Genomic DNA, 7,260 nt, shown 5'->3' on the forward strand with positions numbered 1-7,260 from the left:
TGCGCTAGACAATGAAAAGCCTCTGGACAAAGCGCTGCGCGGCTGATGAACACTACTCAGCTTTAATTGCATGCTAGTTTTGATGTAAGGCAATCATGAGGTCATCTGTCTGAAGTGGAGAGGTTTGTTTGATCTGTGTCTGTGTGTGTGTGTGTACACGTTGTGTCCATGCGCGTGCGTGCGTGCATGTGTGTGTGTATGTGGGTGTTTAGAGGTCTTATCAACTCCCCCGGTGCGATTAAGTCAGGCAGTAAGGAAGCAGGGATGGCAAAAATGTGTTTTTGTGTGTGCATGTGTAAATATGCATAAAGTGTGTACGCCCACATACACACGCTCAGGTTTAATGGGGGTCTATCTGCATGCACCGTACGTCTGGATCGGTCAATCAATCAGCAAGGAAACTGCAGGACACTTCTTCCTTCAGACTCATTGAAATGAGCGTGGCGGAACAGAGAAACAGACCCTTTGCAAATTAAGATGTGTGTCCTAATTGTTTTGGTGTTTGTGGGCCCTTTCGACAACTTCAGAAGGCATTTGTTGTTGCTTGATGTATGCTCGCTGCGCCTCAGGCAATGTTTTTTATGACCATTATTATTCAAATGAGCTAGAAATGTGTTTTGAAAGTCCTAAATCATTGAGCATGAATGGCTACCCTTGGCGTTTATAAATGACTTTCCATATAAGCAAACCTCTGCCTGCACGCTTTCCTCCACTGGGCTCATTTGGCTATTTGACGAGCGTGTGGACAGACCAGGATGCTCGTCCACTGGCAGGAAGAAGTTTGCATTAGCGAGTTTCGCAATTGTCTTTCGGAGTTTCTGAATAACAAACTGTGCTGTGTTAGGAAACGCAATATTGAGTTGAAGTTAATTTGACGGTCAGCAGGCGAAGACAAAATGTATTTTAAGAAAGATTTTACACTATAAGGCTTCTAATTCTGACTGAACTTGTCTGCACTAAGCTGTAGGGAAACCAGAAAAGGGTCAAATATGCAGGAGTTGAGTTTAAAATCAGTTTAAAGTGATAATCATTAAGAAGTGAAAATATTGAGGTGAAAGAATTTGTTATTTTCATGTTTTTGATCTATTTGAATTTGAACATGTCTATAATAGAAATATCATAATCATATTTAGCATTTTTGTTCTATTAATTGTCTATTTCTATTTCTTATTTCTTGCCACTTTTGTTCAAATAAACACAGATTGGTTTTAGTAGACATTTAGTAGAAAGGCGCAACTGTCCGGAATCACTGTATGATCACACACACACACACACACACACACAAGCTCACCCTCACATATCCCACCCCCACCCCCACCCAACCTTCCATGTCTCATCTTGTATCCAGACACACACACACACACGCACACACACAGACACACAGACACACACTCTCACAACATCTTGATTAGGTTTTCATAAAGTCTGGGACTATGCTGAGTCTGTAATTGACTTTGACAGCAGAAGCCTCCGTGTCCTATGGCTATGTTAAACGAACAATTTACATCTTCATTTCAAATTCTACATGGATAAAAAGCTATTAATTACATTAGTCTGGGAAAGAGTCATTCCAGCTGTGTAGCCAGTGTGTGTGTATGTGTGTGTATGTGCGAATATATATCCTTTTACTCATTTGTATATTAATTCTGTCTTCTGGCTAAACAATGCAAGTATACCTCTTCTGGATGTCCTGCTTTGGACATGGAGACATTCATTAAAGACACCTATCCATCTGTCATTACATTACATTACATTACATTACGAGCATTTAGCAGACGCTTTTATCCAAAGCGACTTACATTACATTACCACCCCGTAAGTTACAGAGGGGGGAGCAATTGAGGGTTCGGTGCCTTGCTCAGGGGCACCTCGGCAAGGACTTGAACCAGCAACCCTCCGGTTTCCAAGCGGAAGCTCTACCACTGAGCCATTGCCTCCCTGTCCATCTATCTATCCATCCATCCACCCATCTATCTGTCAAATCTATCCATCCATCTAGATCCAGACGCAGAGATAAAAGAGGATAAAAGACAGAATGGGAGAGATCATTCCATTCAAAGAGGAAAAAACATGCACAACTTAACCAAAAAAGAGGGAGAAAAGTGTTTTTCCACGACGATCAAGCAACTTTTCTGTCATGGAGTGCTTCCCGTCAGCTTCAAAGTGCGCTTTAAGAGGCCGGGGAAAGTGGCTCTCTCTCAGAACAGAAGCATCTCAGCCATCATCTCCCAGCCATCTGCGTGATGGGGGAGCAACACAAACCCCCGTGTTTGCTTTGGAGATAGAACGATCAAAGAACAACACTATAACCATATAATGAAGGGACAGATGGACTTTATATGAAGTGGTGGTGGTGGGAGAGTCGGAGAGAGAGAGAGAGAGAGAGAGAGAAAGAGAGGGAGAGAAACATGGGGGAAATGGAGAGAGAGAAAGGTGTAGACAAAATCAAACTGCAAATGCAACAATCTTTTTAGAGGAGAGAGAGAGAGAGCCAGTGCGAGAGAGAGAGAGAAGGAGAGAGAGAGAGAGAGAGAGGGAGAGAGAGAGAGGGAGAGATGTACGGGGGGTGGTATGATGTGGTGAAAAAGTGCGAGCCATCTCGTTGCATGCAGACTGCCTGCGCTGAATGAGAAAGCTAAAAGGTAATTTCACGGATAAAGAGGAGGCCTAATGCATAGAGGTAATGTAGCAGGGGATGGAACAAAGGCAAACTTTCATCTCTTTAAGCTTGGATGGAGAGAGAGTGAGAGAAAGCGAGAGAGAAAGCTTTGATGCTTTGAAAATGATAATAACAATCTCAAAGTCAGCCTCAGAAGAGAATGTGTGCCCCCCCCCCCACCCCCCCCCCCCCCCCCCCCCCCCCACTCTCACGCACACACACACACACACCCATCCGCCCGCCACCGCCCCCTCCCCGTGCTCCGTCCCCTCCCCCCTCTGCCCCCTACCACTTAATACAACTGCACAATGACTGTCTAGGACAAGGTGGGCTGTGGGTGCCTGGGTGGGTGGAGAGGGAGGGGGGGGGAGGAGGCAAATTGTGACACTCAGGCCCCCCCCCACACACACACACACACACTCCCCAAATTACTTGTGGAACAAACACAAAGGTGGTGAGAATAAAGAGACTCATTATGGCTGAGATTAGATGACTTCTGTGGAGACACTGAGGGATGAATTTATGTAAAGGTAGTATATAATATTATATTGAAATATGAATGTTGATAAAAGATTCATGGATTACAGCTTCTCATTCTCTTTCTGTCTGCTCTGTATTAAGATGAAGGACTGAAGGCTTTTCTCAGCTCTGTTGTCTCTATATTATTTTCCCTCCACGTGTCTCTCCTCGCCTCTGATCCGCGTCGCCGGGAGGAAAATGATGGACATTTACGTCCCCGTCTGCCTTCACCGTGACGGGCTGGCCGCGGGACACGGAGCCATGACTGAAGCGCGCGCGGCTACCTGTTGTCTTACACGTCCCAGAGAAACTACAGCGTGTAGTGGCGCCTTAGCAACAAAATAAGAGATGTTCAACTACAACGTTTATGACGAAACAATTAGATTCACTTCAAACCTGAAAAACAATGAAAATTCTTTGGGGTCCTTTAACAAATACGGCTACAAACACGCAACCGCCTCCGACGTGTAGCTAACACGCCGCTGATTCAGCAATATGAAACAGTTTTAGCGTATTTTCAAGTCAATTTAACTTTATTTGCACAGCACTTTTCATAAACGAACGCAGCTCAAATGTGCCTTCCAGAACTGATTGACACAAAATAGAGAGTGAAAGTACGACAAAGGATTCACAATTTGATTTAACGACGGCCTCCAACACGGAGCCCAACAGAGTCGCAGAGGAGATGAATGTATTTGCATGATGATAAATAAATGTTTCACACGTCGGACTTCAAGGATCTCAGAAATTCGGTCTTTGTATTAAGGGAAAAGACAGTTGGCCCTGCAGTTTCATGCACAAGGATGAAATCAGTAGATCAAACAGGCAGAATATGTCGACCTACATGGAGCTTTTGTGGGTATTTTGTCATTATATGCAGTCATAATCCAGCTCATTTTGACAGGCTAATTATTTTGGAAACCAATAATGAGACGATTCTCGTATTCAACAACTCGAGGCTGAAGCCTTTCATATGCAATGAAAAGACGGCCGAAACCTAAAATCATCAGCGTCATTACAGCCCAGATTTCAGTCAGAAGTGAGGCGTCGACCCATTTCTGCAGCCTTTCATTGTCTTTAAACTGAACAGATGATGCATTTAACTGCGTCGAACCGTCTGCTTGAGCTCGCGATCTTTGACCCTCCTGCGCCGGAGGATAACCCATTAGCCGGCTAATATGTCAAGCCGCTCTGTGTGTGCGTGTGTGCCTGTGTATGTGTGTGTGTGGGTGTGTGTGTGTCCATCAAGTGGATCACCTCCCCCACTTCGCTTTCATGAAAAACACAATTTAACACCCAATCTTCAATTATTCGAACCATTTGCTTCAAATACAATCTGACCCACCAGCAGCCTCCCGCATGTGTAGGGTGTGGGTGGTGGATGGGTTTAACTCACAAAAAAAGGTGTATTATCTATAATATTTGTTCAATAAACACATTACACATCCTTGAATTTTACTTTGAAGATGTTTTGATATTAGATTTTAAACAAATTCATGCTCTTCTCTCGAATTCAGATGTAAGCCGTCAATATACGATGGAGTAAAGTTGTATATTTTCTACATTGATCCATTGTGTGGCTGTTGCATGTCTCCTGTTGATGAGGAGACTTTAGGGTTGTGATGGCAGATTGAATTCCAGCACGAAATGTCCTTGTGTCTTACCTCATTGGTTATTCTGTCCTGCTTAGTGCCAATTGCACACAGAGAAAAGACCTTTTTTATCCTTCCTCCCTCCCTCATTTCCTTTTCTCTCTCTCCTGACCCCTCCGAGTATCACTAGACCTCAAAATTGCATTGAATATATAAATGCTAATGCTAATAACTGCTAGCAGGAGCAGATAATGTCCTTGACTGGTACAAGAAAAGATCCTTTTCTCTTACATGACTCACTGCCTCTGAATAACATTAGGAGAGTTCACATCCCGAGCTCTTATTTCCCTCCCATTCTTTCTCGTTCTCTCTTCTTTTTTTCCTAATTTACTCCACTCCCCCCACGTCTCCAGTCCTCTTGTAGCAGAGAAAAAACCCAGCTGAAGTGTAAAATATTAATTCATTTATCTGCGTGATAAGATCTTTGCTGCCTCGCTCGAAAATCCAATGACATCCATTTGCCATTAAGTCAACGCAACACACAAGCAATGAGGCCTCTGGAGCTTGTCTGTCTGCGTGCCCCCACCCTGTATCAAGGCTCCGTTTTTATGCCTCTGGAAGCTTTTCATGGTAGGAATTAAACTATAATACTTGTTTCACTGGTATGCATGTTAATGGCCGCTGCAAAGCTGTCATTTAAAAGACCCAAGAAAAACAGCTGCAGCGAACAAAATGGCCTCTCATGGAAACACCCAGGATGTCTTTTTATTGTCTCACTAAAGATGAAGATGATCCTGATAGCACAATCCCCACAGTTCCAGAGTGAATGCTCAACTTGTTATTGTGCATTCTGATTGGTCTGTGTTTAAGAATGTCCAGTGGGGTCCAAAAAAGCCTCTTAGGCCTTCCCAGTATGGCCTGTCAGTAACAAAAGAGGAATTAAAGGACCCTGCACTGGCAGAAAGCCCCACAACATGAATAAGAACCCAAATATTCCATTGTTTCATATTGGAACTTGGTTCCCTTTGAAGATGGATATGAAGAGATCTGCTCGGCAGAATTTGCCCTTGCCTCCGTTTCTTAAAAATGAATTATTTCTCGTCTGGCAGGCACAGGCAGCTCTCCGGAGGTGAGAGGCTGCCTCTTAACATGAGCAGGTATCAGTCTTTAAAACGCTCAAAGTAATTGTAGCTTTGAAGTCACACACATCACAGATGGCACAGTCAATATTGCACCAACTTGTCTGGGTACTTTCCTCCCAACTCGGCTGTACTTTTGCTCATTTTCCTGTGACGAAAAAATACATTATTTGCCACAAACTTTTTATTAAAGGAGGCCAACCATCAATCAATCGTGCAACCACTCGCGCAATCGCATTAATCGTTTCCTGCCACCTTATTTGCATCATTTGGTAAAGAATGAGGAGACCCTCAAGTGAAATGTACTTCACAGCGACATCTGGTTCAACATATTCTTTTGACAAACGAATTTCTCAAATCATGTCACAAGCATTCTGTAAGAGGAACAGGCACTCGTAACTGCCATTATATTTCTCAAAGTTTGTGACAAAGCAACTCAAGGCTGTTTTTCTCTCCATAACATCTACTTGAGAACAGTTAATAAATGGTTTCCCTTTGTGAAGGGAAACCATTTGGTTTCCCTTCACAAACAGTAAGAGTTTAACCTTATGTCATCTTAACCTTAACATTATTGTAAGCATTCATTGGTGTGTCCTTCTGGTTGGTTGCATGTTTCTAGCCCTATTATTGTTCCCCCCCAATAAAAACATTTTACTCTACAATATATATCTGGATTTTTAGTGAGATTGACATATTACAGTTTAAGAAACTAACAAACAATATTCATGAATATGTTAAGAAATCCTTTGAAGAATTCCTGGATTTGCCCCTGGATCCATCACTGCACCTTGATGGGTGTAATGGGTTTCTCCCTGAGGGTCCCAACAAAACTGATCAACAACAAACAAATCAAAACAGGACGCAGGAGTTTACATGTTGCTTACCCACATTACACGACTGAAGCCTGCTGCAAAATACCACAAAGACAACCAGCTACCAAAACAACCACACGCAACCACAAACATTTAATCACAACCGACCTAAAAGCAGTGCAAATGAGTGAGACTACCACAGCCAACAACAACAAGATTTGATAGAAACGGCTACGAAGCACCAAACCATCTGTGGCCGTGTAATGATGCAGATGAATCATGGAGACACAGGCGTTCCAGGGCCTCCACAGGTGCAATGCCGTAAATCCTGACCAGTGTCGGCTTGAAGTGGTTTTGTTTGAAATCCCAGCACTGCTATCAGGTGTTCCCGGAAACAAAAATTTGTCAGGGAAGCGAGCCGGAGCGAGGGACAGACAGATTCGCGCGGGGACACGCAGAGAGAGCCGAGCAGGGACAGAGAGAGAGAGGAATGAGAAAAGAGCCAGACAAACAGAGGAAGAGTATTGAGACAGAGAGGG

The sequence above is a fragment of the Genypterus blacodes genome, unplaced genomic scaffold (genome assembly GCF_046128005.1).
Source record: "Genypterus blacodes isolate CSIRO-AG114 ecotype Tasmania unplaced genomic scaffold, CSIRO-AGI_Gbla_v1 ptg000076l_1, whole genome shotgun sequence".
In the NCBI taxonomy this organism is placed as follows: domain Eukaryota; kingdom Metazoa; phylum Chordata; class Actinopteri; order Ophidiiformes; family Ophidiidae; genus Genypterus; species Genypterus blacodes.